Below are 24,328 nucleotides of genomic sequence, written 5' to 3' on the forward strand. Positions count from 1 at the left end.
CAACGGTGTTAATGTCTAACTTCAACTGATTCACGAAATTGAGCAACCATGTCAACAGTGATCTGATATCTCCCAACAGACCTGGTTGAACTCCACTGGTCACTGCTTCTCCGGGAAATACCTCATGGAGCCAGTCACTAGTGTGCACATGATCATTATCAGAAGGGGTTTGGTGGATATTTTAGTAATTTTATAGAGTTGAGATCATGAGTCAATTGAAACACATTTTACTTCAACTGTAGTGTGGGTTACTTATATCCACATAAGTAGTATATGGTAATGGTCAGGCATAGAATGTATTTCATTATAAGATTGATAAGGAAAGAACCGGAACGGAACGCAGTTGATATGAAAATGCATGAACAATGGAATCGGAGGAGATGAACTGATATTTGCAGAAGGTACAGTCAAGATTGAGACAATTAATTGTTATTTTGCAAATTAACTGTTTGCTGTATGATTGTCAGAATTTAGTGAGATAGTTTGTAATTTGTGCTTAAGTACTTTCGGTTGTCCCCACCCATGTTCTTGTTCACAAACACAACTACCTTCATTCGGTATATTTGCGAAGAATCAAAGTAGACTTTGTTGTTCTTCGCACTTTTTTTACGTTTGTTCTAGTTATCATTTTTGGCGTGGGTTATTTAAACTGTCGCAAACTGTGGGAGGAAACAGTTCTTTTGTACTGTTTTTAGTTTTCGATTGTGATGTCAGGTCTCAGTGAGGACTTTCTTTAAGTTTTAGGTGGATGGTATTCAATATTGGATCTTAGTTTCCCACTATTTGAGACTCATCAACATGGCGGAGTGTTCAACCTTTAGAAAACTGTGGTATTCGAACCGAAGTCATTCAATTTCATAGCTTGAGACATTACTACTAAGCTATTGGAGCGCCAACTGACCGCCATGTAGGACTGTTATATGTACATCAATTGATCACTAAGTCATTTATATTGGTGGCCACGTTGCAGCTTGACCAGTTACGATGACAAATACTAAATAACTAGATAAATATGACAGAGATAGCTGACAGAAAGCTTTAATCGATCTAAATGTGCAACTAGTCGATACTCGTCGTGAAGACAGTGTCTCTGTGATTCATTAGAAAAATGTTGCATTCTCTATGAGAGTGCGAACCCGTACCTCTCATTGTCATACTCAGAGAACAACTTTGTTCTAAAATATTTTACTGATATACATTTATGTAATTCCTTATAATTATTTCGTGGAATGATTGTATTCTTTTCTTAATTTGTAACTTTTGCGCTAGATGTCGAATTCGAACTCATCTGTTGCATCACATCAAACTGCGCCAGTATTTTTCCTAACTGAAAATACGACATTAATGTTTATGCTACATTATCACCGTCTAGATCAAATTTATGTCATGCTTTCTTCGAATACTAACACTCTTAGTTCTGTGTCCACTTCCACTATCAATAGTACTACTACTATTACTTCTACTACTACTCCTCCTCCAACTACCAATCCTCCTGTTTATGTTGTTTTCTCAGCAGATTGTGGTACAAGTAAACAACAATTACGTTGTGATTATTTAACATGGGGTTTAGATTTAACATTGCTAGTAAGAAATGCACAATTTCGTTTTGCTCAAGCTAATATGCGTGTAAATCGTTTGATGAATATATCTACTATTACCACATCATCATCATCATCAACTGGTTCATCTAAGAATAATAAACAACAATTAACTACTGCCTGTTATAATGTGCCACATTTTCAAAATCATCCTGTTGCATTAGCTTATAGTCCAGTATGTCACAAGTGAATTGTAACTATATATACCTTTTATATGAATGATCTTCTTTATGCCTTTTCTCAGTTGAGCATCATTCTTCATGTCTTCTATTTAACCAATATTGTCTTATATGATTTTTTTAAATTTTTTTTTACATTGGTACCTTTGTACGTGTTTCTATTATGTATAATACTCTGTATATCCATGAGTTCCTTTTTTTTTGGGGGGGGAGGGGTAATGTTGATTTTCTTGATGACTGACTACCTTACTGTTTATAAAATTGGAAACTTTTTTCTTTACTTCTTTGGGAATCTTCTGTTTACAATAAGAAAAAAAGGTCATTCATTCAGTTTTTTTATCTTTGTAAATGTCTGCATATCAGGTCTATTTGTATTCACTTTGGTACTTCCAAGATCATATATACGTCGAAGGAACTGTTTTTATGGCAAGATACTACTACTACTAATAATAATAATAATACTGATAATAATTTTTTACATGTAGCTTTATCTTCATAAGGATTTGTCAATATTGATGTTTATACTTTGATCTTGAACAATTCAACATCTATGATTGTGTGAGGATGGTCCACAGGTGAAGTCGAGGAGGCTCTAGGAAGCCCAGAAGGAGCCCAACATGTTCCATCCAATCAGCTTTTGGAAGAATATTCCAGAATTGCCACGTGGAGCTTCCCTATTGGACAATGCTGACAACTTTCTGTGTGCGGATTGGATAACTATAATGATGATTTTGTTTCTACTAAAAACTATAAATACCTGATAATTTTGTACCATATTCGACACTGTGTGGAATAACATTCCTTCTACTTGTCTTCTGTCTTTTGATTTGTGACTTGGGAGGGTTCCAGCGTTCGACTGCTCAAGTATTGTGCGATAGACTAAGAATTCTAAGTTCGAGATGCAACAAATTGTAAATTGTATTATTCACCTAACGCATTGGATTTACAATGATTAACAAATTATTCAATGAATGTAAATATCATTACTGTTATGTCTTTGATATGTCTACCCATCTTTGTGCAGAGGATAACTTGTCTAATGTAGACCTTGATGCGATAGGCTGACTGGTTTAACCTTGAGGCAAGTATGCGTGAGTTTGGAAACGAGATCAACTACTTGGAGTAGAGAGATGAAAACTACTCTATCACCTGATTGACTGACAAACACGCGCACGCGCGGGAGAGAGAAGACAAATTCAACTGGAACACTACTCGATTTATTTCCAACTCCGATCTCGATCCCGATATCAAATTAGTGTAAAAAGATACATGAATAAATAGATGACTAACCTGACCACAATGCAAAACCATTAGGAGAGTACATTATGTCCATAACTAGGGATTAGAGTAGAAAATAGAGTACAAAAGATTACGTTTAAATTACAATAAGCTTTGGAACAGAAAAGGCTATGGCAGTGAATCAAACGAAAGCTTATGATCTGTAGAATACACTAGGGATAAAAGTAAATGTTACTGTTCCACGAGCTTTGAATTAAATGAAATAACGTCCCCAAAAATAGCTTCCGTAGTTTTTCAAGGCTTCTCGTTTCTCTGGAGGAGTTGGAAAACCCTGATTCCAAACCAATGGTGCACATGGACTGGCTCCAGTATCCTGAGGGAACAAATGGCGTATGAATCAATGGTTGATCACCGGCTACCATGGGATTGCATCTCCTCACGATGCTCCACTGCCTTGTGGATGAGACCTTTAGGTCAAAGGCTCCGGGTGTGACCCCCTAAGAAAACCACCTGTTTCCGTTTGGGAACCTGGGTAGTATCATAGCCCTCACACAATTAAATGGAATGACAATTTTTTGTGTGGCGCATGTGTATCTGGTGCCCCCTTGTAACAATAATTATGTGTTCAAATAAATAAATAAATAAGAAAAATTAGATTTATTCTGATGTTTCGTCACCCAGTGTTAGACACTTCTTCAGAGAATAAATAACCAAATCAAAATTAATCCACATTTATTCAGTGAATATTATGTAATGTCTAAATAATTACAACGTTTCGTCCAGTAAACGTGTCCGCGTTTCTTCAGGGTATTAATCGAAATCAAGATCTTCAAAGAAATATATAACGTTTAACAATCAAATAAAATCTTTACTGTGCTTATCGAATCATATTCAGATGCTGACGTTAGTAAGTAGGACAACATGGGTCGTTTATATACGAATCATGTGAAACGTTCTCAATGCAGAAATAAATGATTGTATGTGTATGATTGAGTTATTAATAGTTGATATTCGGTGTTAATTTGCTTTTATATGAACTAAAAATAGAAGTGCAAGTTGAAGGTTGATATTGTTTCTGAATCGTCGATGTGCATGTAAAATGAGAACCACCAAATAAATAATCGTAGTGCTACAGTATCCCAGATCAGTTTCTGTCAGAATAACGATCGATGTGAAATAATTAGGTTGGATAGAGAAAGGGTCCGAATAGTTGTTAACGAAAATTCGCCAAGTGGTTGCTAGTTGAATACCATCCTTTCTGTTCAGGCTTTTCTTATTAGCTTATATATACGGCGATTCAGCTGTTAATCTTTATTTGATGATGAAATAGAGCTCTTAAATGAAACTGATGCGAAATGGATCTACATTATGAATCCATGCCCCTATGTAAAGGCCACAGTTAAGACGAAAGTTATATTAATAAGCGCTTAGCTGAAACAGATGACTGGTTTAATCTTAAGATCAGCCTTCCGTAGTGTTGTATGAAAATTAACTAGGATGTCGACAAACGGGAATTCATGCACCTTTAATCTACTAAAAAAGTTTGTCATTAATTTAAACATACTCTTATAATATTGATACGGATTTTATGTGGAGCTCATAAACAGGTGTAAAAGTCAATTAATACCAAAACCCCATTTTTTATTCTGCTGCGAAGAAAATGGTTTATATCTCTACCATCTAGAGGCGGATCAAACATTATGATTTTGAGACAGATATTGAGAAAACATATTACACTGTTAGACTGGTTGTGATTGAAAGGACTAAGCTCATGATCCCACTTAGACCTAGACACTGCATGAACGATTACATCACATCCTATTACATGTTTTTGAAAACACACACACATAGGTAGTAGTAATGGAACATGTGCCTAGATGGCTTCGGACCAGGTAGTGTTAGATGCTCTGATAAACGTGGGAAGTTATTAATCATGTTCATCGATATTAGGGCACATGTTTGAAACGAAGTATAGAATTGACTTCAATACAACCTTTAATGCGTTGTATAGAAATCGTCGAGGATGAATTCTTAGCTTTATAGCAGCCTTGGTTATTCGCAAATTCAACACTCCTATATTTCTAGAAACAATTTATCGTAACCTTGAATTTACCCTAAGTCGTAAAATGATCTAGGGTAATACCACAGTGTCCTATTCTCTTCATGGTATGCTACTTTTCTTTCTCCTTTATTTATATTTATCACTTTATATTCATTTTAACTTTTAGTTAATTGACCCTTATTAGTTTTTATACAAAATGCCTTGACATGTATATATGTGACCAGATTGTTCGAATTGTAAAGAGTAAGTGTATCACATTCTTCATGTCCTGTCCATCTTCTTATTGTCCTATCAAAACTTAATAAAATTCCTTATAATAATGTGATTAAAAAAACTATCACCCCTATTAAACATTTCGTATAATATGACATTGAGTTGGGAATGCTGATTGATTGACATGATTTATCAGAACAGAGAAAATGATTCTTGATCTGTTTAATCTCATTACCTTTACATAATCCCTAAATTATTACTTTATGCAATGGAGTGAAGATGAAATTCACTTGCACAAGCAAATGGCTTTGAAGACTCAGTAGCTGAGTGGATAACGTGATGGCGTTTGAAGTGAAAGGTACTGGGTTCAAGTCCCAGAGTGAACATCAACTCTGAGATGCAGGTACATCCAGCTGACGAGTCCCAAATAGAACGAAACGCGAGTCGTGGATTCCACTGCTAGCCATTATCCATCTTTGCTTACCATGCTTGTGAATTAAGGCTATATCGAAGCAATACGCACAGGATGCACATATGCCAATTAGAGACTGACCAGTTGCAGTCCAAAACATCAATGGGAAGATTCAAACAAATAATACCAAATTAATAACCATTACTATTCATAACATTCTTTCCTTTAACTGATATATTTGATTAGAAAATATAATTGAAAAACATTGAAAATAACTCTGTAAAATGATATCAGAAAAATAATAAATATAAATGAATAAAAGAATCATTTTCTAGATTTATATGTTATAAACAAACAATAATAGTAATGAAAATATTCTAGAGAGAAAGAGAGACAAACGGACAAACAGACAGATAAAAGGGATCAAATCTTGAAGGTTACTGTGATCTGGAAACGAAAACAGAAGAAGGAGGAGCAGAAGCAGAAGAAGAAGGAATCAATCATAATGTTTAACATATCAAGCATAGACAACAAATAAATATTACATATTAAATATTAGAAATTAAGAATATCTGTTATATACAAGAAGCTAATGAGTAGTATCTGCATTGAATTAAGTATATCAGTAGTCTCTACAATTGAAGAACATATGGAACTCAAAACAACTGTCAACTAAGTGAGAATGTTCAATACAGACGTCAAGACAGTTAGTTCTATAGTACGGAGCTGAAACGTGAAGAACTACTACATCCATCGTCAAGACGGTTCAAGTATTTATAAACAGTTGTTTACGCAAAATACTCAACATTCACTGGCCGGATACTATCAGCAACAGCGTTTTATGGGAGAGAACAAGCCAGCTTCCAGCTGAAGAGGAAATTAGGAAAAGACGTTGGAAGTGGATAGGATATACATTAAGGAAACCACCAATGTGCATCACGAAACAATCCCTAACTTGGAATCCGGAAGGGAAGCAGAAAAGAGGAGGGTCAAAGGACAAATTACATCGGGAAATAGAAGCAGATATGAAAAGAATGAATATAAAACTGGAAAGGATTGGCCTGGACAGAGTTGGATGGAGAATTCTGGTGAACGGCCTATGATCCTCGACGAGGGGTAACAAGCGTAAGTAAGTAAGTAATATCATTAGTCATTTACTGTTTATGTACATGTACATGTATATTATTGAATAAATTATGACTATTATGCTCAATGAAATAACAACAAAAATAAATAAATAATATTGATTTTCTTCTTTTTTTCTTTTATCACTTTTCTTTCTTTATTTATCTAATTGGTTATCAAAAATGTATCCACAGCATTGAATTGTAAAAATATTGCAATAAATACACAACAATGCCATATTGCATGGGCTAATGGGATATGACCATCTAATTTGAAAAATATCACACCAAATAAATAAAAAAGTGCCCCGGTAATTAATAATGGTAAACCAGATTGTTCATGCTAGAAAATGGGGAAAGAAAAAATAGAGAACTTGTTATTAGAATTACTGTAAGGCGTTTGTGAAGATTGTTGAGGTTCGTCGAATAGATTAGATGGAAAAAGAATGGTCTTGATAAACTAGAAAGCATTTTACATCTACTTCATTCTAGTATCAAACTGTTCAGCGGTGAACATTCATAATTCTGTCACCGGGGATCGAACCCAGAACCTTTGAGTCTCATGGTGAACATCTAATCTTCGATAGAAGCTCAGACTTTAAAAAAAAGAAATAACGAGTAGTAGGTAGTGAACAAAACACTAGTTGGGGACAATCGAATTTAACTAAGTACAAATTACAGACTATCTCACTAAATTCTGATAACCATACAATGAATAGTTAATTTGCAAAATAACAATCAATTGTCACAATCTTAACTGTTCCTTCTCAAGATATCAGTCTTTCTTCTCTGATTATTATTGTTCATGTGTTTCCGTACCGATTACGCTTCATTCTTGTTCATTCCTTATCGATCTTCTGCCCAAATACATTCTATGTCTGACCATCACCATACACTACTTATATGGATATAAGTAGACCATACTACCGAATTATTGTAAGGCGTTTGTGAAAGTTGTTGAGTTTCATTGAATAGATTACATGGAAAAAAGTGGTCTTGATAAACTAGAAAGCACTGTACGTCTACGTCCAGCAATGAACATTCATAATTCTGTCACCGGGGATCGAACCCAGAACCTTTGAGTGTCATGGTGAGTATTTAATCTTCTATAGAAGTTCAGACTTTAACAAAATAAGAGATAACGAGTAGTATATAACATTAAGAGGATCCAACACATCCAAGACAATTCTCTAGACTTAAATATCTCTTCTATTATCTCCAGTCCTCATGAATACAATATATATTTTACTCTTGATTATTCTTCTACACAGAACTAGTATTCAAATTTGAATGACGATTAACTTCCTTCTTACAAATGAATAGAATAAAATTTATGAATATATATGATAAATTACTCACCATGTAAATGAAACTATAAGCTGGACAAATGGAAATCGCTAAATAGATCATCAGTTCAACAGATTGAAATCTAAAGAGATGGAGAAAATTAAAACAATTAAGATTAAACTACTTGATTATATGTATATGTATGTAACGATAATATAACTAGTCTACTAGGTACAGAAAGCTGTACTCAGCTTCAGTTCTAAGTGTGATGGCTAGTGAAACTATTGAACTAACTAGACAGAGATATCTAAAGAATGGTTTGAAATTACGACTATTTAGTGACTGAAAATCAAACCACTGAGCCATCTCTGCACAATATATATGAAATCTCACATATATGATGTGATGTATACCAACATTAGAACTATTTTCAATAAGCATATACCTGACACATCTTTTGGAAATGAACGAAAGCTAATGTAGTGATGTAGTGAGTCAATTGACTCATGCTTTCAATAATATGTATTAGACAAAAGATTTTCTGTTCTGATACGGTGTTTACTGTCTATCAAATATGAAAGGATAGTGCTGGGACTAATTCACATACAGATGCTCATCAACGTGAAATGAGGGATCACTTTATGTACGAATTCAATAGTCCCAATCCTTTCTCACATAGTAAACAGTGAACATCAAAATAAATCTTTTTTTTAGTTTCGCATCTAGCTCCCAACAAATTTATTTTTTTATTTATTTAAACATATAAATATTGGTACAAAGGAGCGGCAGATATATATGCGCCACACAAATCTCATTTGATTTGTGTGAAGGCTGTGATACTGTCCACGTGCCAAAACTGAAACAGGTGGTTTTCTTAGGGGGCCACACCCCAAGCCTTTGACCTAAAGGCCTAGTCCACAAGGCAGTGGAGCATCGTGAGGAGATGCAGTCCCATGGTAGCCGGTGATCAACGATTGATTCGTACGCCATTTGTTCCCTCAGGATACTGGAGCCCATGTGCACCATTGGTTTGGAATCAGGGTTTTCCAACTCCCCTAGGTGGACTTTCTGTGTCCACCAACCCGGTTAAATCGCCGGACATTCGCTTTTCGTCCTCTCAATTTCGTAAACAACACCCCCACCACGACAATGCAGTGAGTAGGACTTCCCTGTCAGAGGCTATATACGAGTGGCTATGTGAGAGCATTTGGAGAGGGAGAGCGGACTCTCCCCACTCTCGGCAGTACCAGGGCATTTAGAGGCAATTTAAATCAAAATTCCGATTGTTAATCATTTCTTTGATTAAGCTTAGTTCATACCGTCAAGAGAAACATTAAAATAATTGGTAACTTCAATAAATCAGATTGTTACAAATATAATTTCCATTTTTAATGTTATCCACATATTCAATGCTTAACTATTGTGAAACGATTCATTCGTAGGACACGAGGTGACTTTATACTGGCATTTCGTATCTTTAATTATGATTTGGGTGTTAACATGTCTTATCTTTTTGCTCCCTCCAGCACTAATAATCTCCGAGGTCATAACAAGAAGGTTCAGAAACCGCGATCTAATAAACTAAAGGTGGGGTCCCGTTTTTCTCACCGAGTGGTCAATGACTGGAACGTATTACCAGAACAAGTGGTATCAGCACCATCAGTGAACATTTTCAAGAAGAAGCTGGACCTTCACTGCAAGGAAATCTGTCAGGATTAACACAGTTTCATCAACCTACTATCCTTATTACTGAAGAGTGAATTGGCGATAAGATTATCACGCGAATGTTCATGTATGTATGCTTGAAGGTTTCCATTAACAAATTAATACGAAATTTCAGAAATAAATACTCACACTACTTATAAATAGTAATGATATGTAAATAAAAAAATCAATCGCTATGAAACACAAAATGATCACTAAATAATTTCACTTTTAAGAGCTAGAAGGTGATTTTATTTGTATAACTTGTCTTCAGTAAGATTAGTGGATGGTAGAAACTGAGCACTAATGTAAAAAACTAGTGTGTATCTTGGTAAACTACATCATTTATAAGTTTCTAAGAAAAGTTAGATGGTGGTAATCAATGGAATAAGTTATGCGTTAGTCAGTCAGTCAGTCACTCACCTACAACGTAGAACCAGGCACATTTATGCATCGGTTCAAGTTGCCATACATCGTTAGCACAACAAGATGAACACCGGATTCATAGAAGTAGTTAATTTAGTGGTGGTAATATATAAAAGATAGGTTGTATATAAAGATATAGTATAGGGGGGAAGAAAGTTATGAAGCAATTTTAATCTCAAGGTTTAAGGGAAGATAAAGAATGTATACACCTACGCCATTGTGATCAATCCTGAGCCATGTTATGCGTGTCCTATTCTATTTGGTACTTGTTACCTGGATGTATCTGCATCCTGTTTTCGATGTTCTCAAAAGAAGAATTGAAAACACCATCTTTCATTTGAAAAGTCAAATGCATTAACTACTGAGTTACTGTCTTGTGTATTGTGGATGAATCTTATTTTGTAATTGTGTAAATGTTTACGTCGGAATGTAATGTACTGGATTCGAAACTTCAAAGTTAAACCAAGTTTATCAATGATACAAGCATAAGTAATTAGTTAGCTTACTTATACATATATATCTTATTTAACGGTTATAATAGTTATATCGTTATAAGAAACCCTTTCGTGTTGAGGTTGAAACCTATTTATCATTTTTGAAATATATTCTTCAGTCCTTGAAGAACTCATTAGTGCTCGAACGTAAATCTATAGCATTATGGCATTAATCCCTGAAGAAGAAAATATATCGGTTTTGACTAGATAAATAATGTATAGCTACTATTATATTTAAGCCAGTGAGTACAACCATATTTCTACACTAAAGTAACAAGTCGATTTAAATTTATCAATAAATAGATAAGAGTTAACCATTCGAAACGATGTCTTATTGGCTTTAATATTCGATTATCAACATTTTTGACTTACTTCAGTCACATAACTTAGAATGGATTACAAGAACTTACACTACCTACAATCGTGGTCGATAACCTGCATACAACGATAGATAGAATCTTGAAGGCAAAGGTAGAACAGAATGACGTTGGTTATTATTAAGTGGTCAGTTACTTTGTAAGCAACTCAGTCTTATTGGAGTTTTATTGGTTATTACTTGAACAAGTGACATCATATTCGGCTGTGATACAGTTTGAAATTCTAACGAGAACTACGAAAAGAGTAATTATTGCCACCAGGATGTAATGGTTATATCAATAGAATATTCACAGGATGTATTTATGCCAATAAGAAAAGACACAACTTTAGTCAGAGAATTAAGACAACGAAAACTCGAAACTTTAATACTGATGACAAAAATACCTTAAACATTATTCAAGTTCTCAAGAATATGGTGTCAGTGGATGATGCACTGTGTGTATGTGATGAAAGGTGATGAGTTTGATGGTTAAATAAAATAAAACGTGCGTCCATGACTCCATAACTAGCCACAATCCATCCTTTTAAAACAAAAACAATTCTGCTTATTATTCCTACTTTCAACTATTAGGTGTAAAGGTTATTTCGAGGTCATTTGTATAAGCATAAATTTATACATATTCTATGTCACTTCAAGTGGTTATTTTACTGAAAGAAAGCAAAAGTACTTCTCAAATTAGTACAATCTAATCTCACAGGTGAACCGACAACGTCATTCTTGTATTTCGCCATCAAAAGTTACATTTGAATACAAATTTACAAAAGAGTAATATGGACGGTGATTGGAGATTAACTAAATATTACCTTATTTCAATCAGTCATACCATTCAATATACGTGTTCGTTGACGACAAAATACACAATGAGAATTTAACATAATCAAAAATCTGAGAATCGGTTTATCTCATTAGAGTAGTGGATTCATGAGTGATATTTCAGAGTAACTAATCAGTTTCATTGTGAATAAGTGTTTTCAGTGTCTCACACAGTGCAGCATGTTTGAGGATAGTTTCAACTTCGGTTACGAATGGATAATCAATCGATTAATTGTACTTAAAAGTCACGGATTCGACACACATTCGGTTCAGACAATTGGTTCATGTTTGAAACAGTTCTCATACAGACAATATTACTCAGTGACAAATACATAGACCTTAACTCCATTAAAAAGTTACACTGTCATATTTAATTTGTTCATAACAGAGGGTTTTATTCAATAACTGTGTTAAGGGTGGTAATCATTTAGAAACTAAACTTATGATTCATGTTACCATAAATTTTAAACTGTAATGTAGAACAGTAAATATATCACTTCAGTCTCATATCACATCCGTCTGCATTGTGGAAGGAAGGCGTGATAATCCTCTCGTTGGTAGAGATTACTTTAATCAAATAATTTTTATATCACATATTCTGATATTTAGTCATCCACTAATATTCACTAAGTAATTTAATTTTAGTCAGTAATACAAAATGATTGTGTAATCGTTTGGGTTCACCATGATCAATGGTATTCATAACTTACTATGTTCTTCGTCATATGATAATGAGACACAACAGTGTCAATTGATATGTTTAGTGCCACTGTTTAGATCTTCTCACTCATATCAAAACTCAAATTGACCCGTGAACTTAATCAGTCAGTCAGTCATCATCGAAACAGTCTGGTACAGACAAGAAAAGGCATATATATGTAGCGTCATACATAGAATTCAAATATATGGTATGATGTTGAACGTAAAAATGAATTCTGATTATGCGATTAGTTCGATTTCAGAGCGATTGACCTATTAGTTAACATACCTTCCTCAAATTGACATAAAATTCTCATTTAAACATTAAAAATTTAAAACATGAAGTTCAGCGAAGGGATCTCTTTTCAACGAATTTATTATCAAGCTTTACAATCGAATATATATGTGAATGTCTTGTTAAAGTACTATTTCTGTGAGGAAATATGAACACGAATAACCACGATGACGTAATAGAAAGACTACAATACTAGATTTCGTAACACGAATATTAACAATAAATAATAAATTCGTGGAAAAGAGATCCCTTCGCTGAACTTTCTCAAATGGTCTATTAGTTAACCAATTTTATTTATACGAAAATGTTAGATCAATCAGGGTTATTTGAGTCCAGAATCACAATGAAATAGAATACGTCATCGAGCATAATACGTAAAAGTACAAGATGATAGTGGGAAGACAGGCGTACTGATAGTAGTAGTAAGAATATTAAATTACGATAACAAAAGTCTTATCAATAGTTAAACATTGGAAATAGGAGGTCAAACGTGGGTAAATAAACTTTGAATAGAGATCACAATACATTAAAATCGTTACGTAATAAGAAGTATGTAAATACTGTATTCATCATTATATAATTACATCCTTCTTGTTACGTAATGATTTTAATGTTTTGTGATCATTATTCTAAGTCTATTTACCCACGTTCGACCTCTTATTTCCAATGTTTAACAATTTTATTTATCAGAAGGGGTTTTGTGGATATTATAGTAACTTTAACACTTGAGTTGATGGATCAATTGAAGCTAGACCACCATAGAAAACCTGGAAGCACTGGACGGCCGTTTCGTCCTATTGTAGGACTCCTTAGCAGTGTGCATCCATGATCCCGCCACGCGAGATTCGAACCCAGGACCTACCAGCCTCGTGCGTGAGCGCTTAACCTCTAGAACCACTGAGCCGGCATCCGATGGTGTTAATGTCTATCTTTAACCAATCCACGAAATTGAGCGACACGTCCACCAATGTCTTCAGTGAGTTACTATCTCATAATAGACCTGGTTGAACTCCACTGATCACTACTTCTCACTAGAACTCTAGGAAATACCTCTTGGAGCCAGTCACTAGTGAGCATATGTTCATTAATATCAGAAGGGGTTTAGTAGATCTTATAGCAATTTTAACACTTGAGATAATGAATCAATTGAAGCTAGACCACCATGAAAAACATAGAAACACTGGACGGTCGTTTCATCCTATTGTGGGATTCCTCAGAAGTGTGCATCCACGATTCCGCCTCGCGAGATTTCATCTATGTTTATTTCTTTATTTCAAAATCCACGTTTCGTCAGGTAAATGCATCTATATCTGAATTTCTAAATTCATTCTATTGGGTTCTTTTCTTTAAGACTACAGGAATGAATTTTGTAAAGAAAGAAGTTCTAATCATCAGTAAAATTGTTCTATTGAGTTCATGATAATTAGTTGGTTGGTAAAACCAATATCATGTTGATGGCTTAACTATAAGAAACTATTGTTTTTTTGAACTCAGTAATTATTTTCTGAACTCCTAGCAACTGATTATTTTGAAGACTTTGACAAAGAAAGAACACCTAGAAAGATTCCCGATTCATATAGAGAAAAATTTTGAAACACATTGTGAGATATTCTACTTACCTATCTAGATAAACATATTGGAATGCACCACCGAAAATTGCTGCAATCCATACAGACCACAGTGCAGTTAAACCCCATGATGCATGGAAATCACGTAATAATAGCCTCAAAGAAAGAATATACAAACATATATTTATGAATTCACACGTTGAATATTCAATAAAATGAACATTGAATTTATATGTGAAATGAAAGATTATATGTTAATTTAAAAGATCTAATCGAAACTAAACCCGTTCAGATAACTAGTCAGTAAATCTTGTTTCATCAACACTATAAGATCAAAGAATTTATTAACATGACAGATGTAATAATAAGTGAACGAATAGTCCAGTGAATAAGTCAAGTGACTGACTACTGAGTAGTTATAAATGTCATGTTTGTTTATTATATAGTATGATTGATTGAGTCCTGTCGATCAAATTGTAATGTGATCACTAGTCTACGAGGTTTGATATCGCCTGTACTATATTGGGATATTGAATGGTAAAAGGTTGTCGACAGTGATCGATCAATTTTGAATATCTCAATTTTATAAAACTTTAGTCGTGACCCGGATAGCTTAGACTATAAAGCCAGATAACTCCGGTTCAAATAACGCAACAACAACCACTTCCCCCACTATTGTAAGTACGCCCCATCGACGAGTCAGAAAAAACAAAAAAACTTAGGCCCAAGGTTTTCTGTCGACTACATTCAACCACCTAAGTTAAGTGTCAACAACTTACGACCTGGAGAGTAACAAATAAACAGCTTAACGAAATGTAAAAAACAACAATAAAGTGAAAATAACAATATCTATCACCGTGAAAAGAAATATAATTCAAAAGTGAGTAATAATTAACCCAACCTTTCCAACATACATTACAATTATAAACAGGAACTGAACGAATAAGTTTACATGTATTGATAAAGCTCAGTTGAATAGTCAATAACTATAACATGAACTAATGTCATGACTTTCTTTGAACACTCCCGACTTTACTGCTACCTACTAATATCACAAAAAACTACGTATTTCGGATAAAGCGGCAAGCTAAACATTCAATTGTAGCTGTAAATAATTCCCCAAAATCAATAGCTCATTAAGTATTCGATATTGGATGCTGACCACATTGTTTTAAGTGGACTTGTTTAACTGAAGGCTTTCGGTCATGCATCCGTACTATATCACGTTACGACCCAGCTCCTACGTTCACTAGCCAGATTAGAGCAGACGCTTCTGGATATATTGATAACGCATCAAATATATCTTTCCTACCTCTTCGCATCTGACTTCTGGTTTTATCTAATTTGGGGACAATTCGAATATAGAAGGTGTTACTGGTTTATAGTTGCAAAGCTATAATACCGGTCGTATCTTCACAATGAAATGGAGTAACAACACTTAAAGCAATTAGTTCCTTTTGTAAAAATTTCGATAGAGTAATGAGAAGATGGGGTTGATGTGAAAAATGTGATGCATTTGCGCTATACATTTTGAACAATCTGGTCACATATATACTTGTCAAGGCATTTTATTTGAAAATTAACGAAGGTTAATTAAATGAAAGTTCAAATAAACAAAGTAATAAAGGGGAGAGAAAATTAATATCGTGTAGAAAGAATAGGAAATTATCACATTACCCTAAAACATAAAAAGTATTACCGGGGTAAATTCAAGGTTACGACAAATTGTTTTTGTATCTATGAGGAAGGTTTAAATTTACAAATAGCCAAGGCTCCTATAAACTTGAGAATTCGTCCTTGACAATTTCTATACAACGTTTTAAAAGCTGCATTGATGTCAGTTCTGTGCTCCGTTCCAATTATGTGTTTTGTCAGCGATGTATATGGTAACAACATAGCATCATAGATTAATATTCTAACTATTGAGTTAGGTAACGCGATATTCCAATGTGCTTTATACGATTTATTAGTATAAAATGAGAATTGGGAAATGGATAGACAAATGTGTTATTTCTTGAGTGCAGCATTTAGAGACTTTTTAACGGTGAAATGAAAGATGTCAGAATGAACGAGATGACATGAAAAACTGAGGTCGGTGCGATAGCCACGATTAGTTGTTGCAGATTTCGGATGACATGTCTCAGGATCAGGCACAAATGTACTAACTCTATTTCACTCACTTACACGTTGAATTTCAGTATTCCTTCATATTCACTTTTCTAATGTGTCTTTTCGAACCACATTGCCAATCTTGAGTCGTTCACATGATCATTGCCACTACATTATTTGGATTCCCTTTTTGACCACCATATTGATTTCATCTCATTATGCTAATATGGTATAGGAATTTGATCTGACACACATTCGTTCAACGCTCTACGTTGATGGTGAATAACTTTTAACACAAAGTGACGATTAGATGAATAACTAATGCTATGAAAGTACACTGAAAGTCAGTTAGCGATACAGAGAGAGAGAGAGATTCAAGTCATGCTACTTAATAAATAGTTTTCAATTATTTCACGGTCAACTGAAAACAATGAGCACTAGCAACTAACAGATAATGTGTACATAAACACCTATATATAATTAACCAAACTAGTAACCTCGTTATTACTTCATAATGAAAGCCTAATGAAAAGAAAAAGAAACATAAACAAACATATTTTCTTTATTCTAAGGTCGACAAAAACAAAATAATTGGAACCAGACTTCTCACATTTTTAAACTTGTGACAGTTGGATTGAATTAGAACTTTCTAGAGATAAGACGTAACTATGTGATATTGACCGACGTAAATCACACGACAAATACACAATATGAATATAATGAAGTGGAAAACACAATAAGAAGAAAACGTCAGTGATAGTGATAAGTAAGAGAGTGTAATAGAAAAACTAGAGTGAATCTGAGAAATATGTATTACAGACTAATGTCAGTTGGAGAGAGGGATAGACGCTTGTTTCAGTATGGGGTCGTTGACAGTGCGTTATTACGAATATACCATTGTTGGAACCCACAATATTAGGGTACCGCATTTAAGATCAATATGTGGTGAAAAGGATTTGTAAAATAGTCTAGTTTTGAATCACTGCAGCAAAGCAGAATTCCTTATTTGATTAATTCAAACATGTTTTCCCAGTTGTGCCATAGTTCTGTGAACAATAACACTTGTGTTTATCTAAGGTTGATGATATACCTTGTATGGATGAAGCAATCATATTGCACAGTGACTTCATTTGCTTTTCACAAATCAGGCAGATAGACGTCAATTTATATCCGAAAGAATAGAACAGCATTTTTATGTTTACACTTTACATGTTCACAAGAAACTTGTTCTTGTCGCTACTGTTCACTGAACAGAGAAAACCATATCATCTGTTTACTCCACGACTATGTGAGTATGGAAATACATAAACGTGGAGAAGGTGAACAAATCTAACACAATAAATCGTTGTAACGTTTAACTCGGTCACAGAGCTCAACTTCATAGTCTTCAGTATACCTTGTAATGGAATATAGACACTTTCACGTGAATATCTTGATTGAGATAGTTGAAACTAGTTCGAAAAGTCAAAGAATTGCTCTTAAAGTCGGACATCGTTAAGCGTAAGTTGACGAATGGTTACTGCAATAGGAAGCAACTTACCATGGAGTATATGAGGCTGCTATAAACAAACATATAACAATTCTGTCACAGAGTTGAAGTGTAGAACGTAAACGCCTGAAAGTTTATGAGTAGAAATGAAAAAAAAACACAAAATGTTACTTATAAAATAACATGATTAGGGTAGTTCACTTATTAAACAATACAGAACATGATACTAATACTGAATTATATATGTATATATAGTTAGTCAATTGATTGAAGACATTCATCAAAGTACATCAGTCAAAATGATCTGAGTTGGATATTAATTAGGTTATTTTGTAAATTACTTGAATAACACTAGATTCATCCTTGTAAGAATATGTATAAACTTATACTGAAAGTAGTGTTAACTATACAAATGACCTCTACAAATAACCTTTACACCTAATAGTTAAAAGTACGAATAATAAGTAGAATTGTTTTTGTTTTAAAAGGATGGATTGTGGCTAGTTATGGAATCATGGACGCACGTTTTATCTAATTTTTATTCGCGTTAGCTATATGCATCTGTATTCTAGTATTGATGTTTACAATGGGATTGAAATCCGTTAGGTTTCGCTCTCAACGTGTTGTCCTTTGAATCCAGACAGCTGTTAATTTGGTCAACGGTTGTGGTATTAATATCTTTAGCAGTAAAATTTTGAGTAATTACGTCGTTTATATTCAGACTGTCTTCGGGGATGAATGCTATGTTGTTATTGACTCATCTTCAAGGAGTACGAAGTCTGTTAGCTTCAATAACAAATGTCTAAATGTCCAGCATGTATTAACAGAATTACACTCATGACACTTAAATCTGTACATAGAACTTTGTTTCACTTTCAAAATCGTATTCTTTATTGTTATTAATATTCATTTTTAAGTAGGTATCTATTGAGAATATCGCTAATTTAATTAGATTTAGCTTTACAGTACAGTGTGAGTACAGAGCTAATCCAAACTTTTGATAGAATTTTCGGTTTCATTCAATTTTAATCATAAGGGCATATGTGATCACTGGACTTTAAATAATAATCAGATGCATATACATACTCCGGCTGTGGTATTCGGACTTTCTATTCGTTGTTGTTCTTCCCTTTATTATACACACTTTACATTCTCTATCTCTTCACAACCTTATTGTTATTGTATGGCTCATATGTATTTGGTGCCCCCTTGTACCAATGTGTTAAAATTAATCAACAAAATCAGGCTACATTGGCTGAAACTCTTGTTTCTTTACCTTACCATGTCAGACAATCAGGCTGAATAACAGTAATGACAAAAGCAGAAAGTTACCGCTCCAAAGTAAAGTCTTGCGGCCAACTGTAATGGAATGTGATGACAGTAAGGTGTTTCCCTTAGATACTTTTCATCTCACCAACGAAAGGATGGGTTGGAAAACTTCAGCCATGAAACTAGCACACCTTACTTTGCCTCACAGGTTACTGATATTAGCAATTAGGCTTTCAAGGTATAAAGATAACATATCTAAAACCATTCACAAAACACATATATGTGGTCGGCTACAAGCAATTGTCGATCGGGCAATGCAATTATGTTCCCAGGTTGTGAAGATCAACCCTAAATCAGTTTTTTCAGGTCCCACAAGAAGAGACATCTTTCGATGACATAAGGCAGCCATAAATCTCTGTCACACTACGTGGGACTGACTGATGAATACGTAAATACACCTTTAGATGCTACGATTTTAATCTGTTTCACGTTAAGTAACTCATAATTAACATCTAGGCATGATTAGATATAATTGTTTTTCATTACATCCATTAATGACAATTTGTTTTACAAAAAAATGTAATAATAATAAGAATCAATTAATTTTTTTTTCAAAGTTGAAATCATGAGTCAATTGAAGCTAGACCAACATGGAAAACCTGGAAACACTGGACGGCCGTTTCGTCCTATTATGGGACTCCTCAACAGTGCGCACCCACGAACCCGCTCTCGCGAGATTCGAACCCAGGACCTACTAGTCTCGAGCCGAAGCCCTTAACCGATAGACCACTGAGCTGGCATTCAACTGACTCATGATTTCAACTTTGAAAAATACTGAAATCTCCACAAATCCCCTTCTAATTTTTTTTTGTAAAAATAGGGGAGGGGACATTTAGCCAATACTAAATAATTATGAAATATGTACAAATTTGAAGTAGGGAAATGTATTTTATCTTTTATTAGGGTACATGACATTTTACCATTTGTATTTAGAGAATTAATTAAATAAACGTTGCCTTTTTTTTCCTTAATAACTGAAACATTAATTAATATAAAGTGAACTAAAAATGGAATAAATAGAAAGTCAACTTTTACGTTAGTGCATTAGTATATTGTTTAGAAGTGAAAATGAATGTGTTTATTTTATTTATTTAAACACATCAATATTTGTTACGTCTGGCCGATTGTGAACGCTATATTCGCTTCCCTAAGCTAGTTCCGTACCCCCTAGAAGAATTAGTGTTACAGTCAATATAGCTCGATCGGGTTATCACTACAGGCAAGTTCGGCTATCATATCAAGGCAGCAGCTATGGTCGGTATGTAAGTACCAAGTAACCCTCATATATATTTAAATTTCTTTAATAGTTTGCTGCCTGGTACAGCAATAACTCGATTTAAAACTAGAACACTAATTTTTCACTTAAGTAACCAGATAATCTTGTTGGTTAGTATTTTTATTTTATTTAAACACATAAATATTGGTACAAGGAAGCACCAGATAAATATGCGCCACACAAATCTCATTTGATTTGTGTGAGTGATATGATACTGTCCAGGTGCCCAAACAGAAGCAGGTGATTTTCCTAAGGAGCCACATCCAAAGTCTTTGACCTAAAGATCTGATCCACAAAGCAGTGGAGCATCGTGAGGAGATTCAGTCCCATGGTAGCGCTGAACATTCGCTCTTCGTAAACAACAGTAATGCTACGAGAAGGTAGTGAGTAAGACTTCCCTGTCATAGGCTACATATGCGTGGCCATGTGAGAGCATTTAGAGAGGGAAAGCGTACTCTCCCCACTCTCAACCGTACCAGGGCATTCGAGTACATGAAATATGAATTTTACACTGTTGTTTAACAGTGCTGTTAAATAAAACTATATACCCTAAAGATATCAGGATCAAATATTCCCCTTTGATCATATTATGATCATGAACTAATTTTCATTTTCATCCATTCAATCAAAATTCAGATTTTTCTTTTTCAAAATCAATAAAATGAAGTATTTTCTTTTTTTTCTTTCCTAATTTTTTTTTCATGAAGTCAAGGTCATTGTTTAGTATAAATGTTTTATCATTTCTAGTACTTTATATATCTATCTTCTTAGGTCATAGAAATTTTTTTCGATTATAAATATAAGATATAAATTATTATTATTATTATGATTGACTAAAAAAGGGGATTCATTATTATATCATCTATTCGGAAAACACATTTATGTTACATATATATGGTCAGAGATTTTGTCAAGTGACTTATCTATAACATTCCTCTTCTATTCATCTATTTATTATTACCTTTTTGTACCCATATTTTATACACTCAAAGAATCGATTGTCGAATTTTCTTCTTTGTTTTCCCCTCAAAAACTAACCAATCAAACATGTTTTATATGTATTTGGTATTTATCATGTCGTCAATCTCTATGTATATATATAGATATTTGTATCTAACTTAGTATCTACCATTTATCAAGATACAACCTGACAGATTATAGTGATAAACTACTAGTGTATGTGTGTGCGCTCGTTTTTTTTTTTTTTAAATATTTTTTATGTACAATGTAATATCAGTTGAGCTAAATAAAATGGTTGTTAGCAGGAAAATAATAATAATAATTTTGATGTCCAATAATTTTATTGTATTGTATGAAAGGATGTATGAAAGGACGAATTGGTTGTCCAGTGCTTCCAGGTTTTTTCCATGGTTATCTAGCTTCAATTGACTCATGTTTTGAACTATGAAAATACTAAATCTCCACAAAACCCTTTCTGGAAATATATTTGTATTTCAATCTGTAAGTTGAGTAGATTGTTTTTATTCAATGACCATCTCTTTTTATTCAACAGTATTGGATATGTGTTTTTTAAAACGCAGTGGTATGTAACCAAGATGTTACACAAAGTCAAATTAGAAACTTTAAAATATTAAATTAACTCGTTCACGAGATATTTGAGTATGAGCCATACTTCAAGTGTGAGGGCTAATGATACTGTGATGTGGGTTACTGATATCCACATAAGTAGTATATGGTGATGGTCGGGCATTGAATGTATTTCAGTAGAAGATCGATAAAAGGAGAATGGGAAAGGCACACAATCGGTAGGAAAATGCATGAACAATTATAATCGAAGACTATGGACAGATATTTGCAGAAGAAACAGTCAAATTGAGACAATTGATTGTTATTTTGCTATTTTGTTCTTTTTAACTGTTCACTATATGGTTGTCATATTTTAATGAGATATTCTGTAATGTTGTGCTAAAATACATTCGATTGTCTCCACCAGGGTTCTTGCTCACTACAATACTACAAAATTGCCTAAACCGAAATAGGTAGAGCAGGGTTCAGACCTTGAACTTAGTAGCTGAAATTCTTGAGAGTAAATAAGTAACTATATGACTACATTGATTGAATGTTTCTGTTTTGAATGACTTTCAGAATTTACAAATAATTGATGTCAAAGTATCATAATCATCATGATCCGTGAATGTTCTCCAATAATAGAATGATAGGTGTACATTGCTGAGAACAGAGTTATTCAATGATTTCTTAGTCTTCTTATCTTAAAAATTAATTGTTTTGAAGCTAACAAACTTTCCCTGGTACATCAGTTCAAAAGAATGGTATTTAAGAATGTATTTTGAATTATGAAAAGTTATGTTGTTGAAATTCGTATAGTATATACGTATCACCTTTAATCTTATCACAAAATCCTCGTTGATTGTGATTCCTATAATCCAACAATATATTCTTCATTATCTAATCGTAATTCTTCGAAAACTTGTCTTTTCAAAAATCTGGTTTCTTAAAAGATGTAACTACTTACTATCATTGACCTGTACATTTATGTAGGAAAGATTTCTAATTATATGCAAAGATTGATATGGCTAGCAGTGGAATCCAGGACGCGCGTTTCGTCCTATTCGGGACTCGTCAGCTGGATGTACCTGCATCTCAGAGTTGATTTTCACTCTGGGACTCGAAACCAGTACCTTTCGCTTCAAACGCCATCACGTTATCCACTCAGCTACTGAGTCCTGATAGCCACTTGCTTGTGCATCTTTGCTTATAATGCTTGTGAATGAAGGTTAAATCGAGGTAATACGCACAGTATGCGCATATGCCAATAAGAGACTGACCAGTTTCAGTCCTAAACATCAATGGGAAGATTCAAACAAACAATACTAAGCGAATTTAGGATTTCTATTTGTTTCAATTAAAAAAATATTATTCTTATCTATTTGAAGAACTTATCGTGCTTTTTTGTTATTAATCGAATGAGAATAAATTTCATTATCAGCTTGCAACTCTAGACTTTCTGATCCTAGTGTTATGCGTAAAATATTTTTGACTATTCAGTTGTTTATACACAAGTAATTAGTCAGCTTATTTAAAGCCCCCAAATGCCCTGGTACGTCCGAGAGTGGGGAGAGTACGCTCTCCCTCTCCAAATGCTCTCACACGGCCACGCGAATATATAGCCTCTGCCAAGGAAGTCCTACTCACTGCCTTCTCGTAGCATTACTGTTGTTTACGAAGAGCGAATGTTCAGCGCTCTAACCGGCTTGATGGTCACGGAAAGTCCACCTAGAGTAGTTGGGAAGCCCTGACTAGTAAACCAATGATGCACATGGGCTGGCTCCAGTATCCTGAGGGAACAAATGGAGTATGAATCAATCGTTGGTCACCGGCTACCATGGGACTGAATCTTCTCACGATGCTCCACTGCTTTGTGGATCAGATCTTTAGGTCAAAGACTCTGGATGTGGCTCCTTAGGAAAATCACCTGCTTCTGTTTGGGCACCTGGACAGTATCATATCACTCACACAAATCAAATGAGATTTGTGTGGCGCATATTTATCTGGTGCTTCCTTGTACCAATATTTATGTGTTTAAATAAAATAAAAATACTAACCAACAAGATTATCTGGTTACTTAAGTGAAAAATTAGTGTTCTAGTTTTA

General features: G+C 34.1%; 1 non-coding gene and 1 pseudogene across 2 annotated transcripts in view; both read left to right on the forward strand.

Moving 5' to 3' along the window:
* Positions 1-24,328, forward strand: part of Smp_171490 — a 189,121-nt pseudogene that overhangs the window by 117,178 nt on the left and 47,615 nt on the right. The gene's annotated exons all lie outside the window — the stretch shown is intronic.
* On the forward strand, positions 5,608-5,674 carry Smp_tRNA_01725_Gln_TTG.1.1. Its single transcript has one exon. It is a non-coding gene (tRNA).

This window comes from Schistosoma mansoni, assembly GCF_000237925.1.
Source record: "Schistosoma mansoni, WGS project CABG00000000 data, chromosome 4 unplaced supercontig 0032, strain Puerto Rico, whole genome shotgun sequence".
Lineage (NCBI taxonomy): Eukaryota > Metazoa > Platyhelminthes > Trematoda > Strigeidida > Schistosomatidae > Schistosoma > Schistosoma mansoni.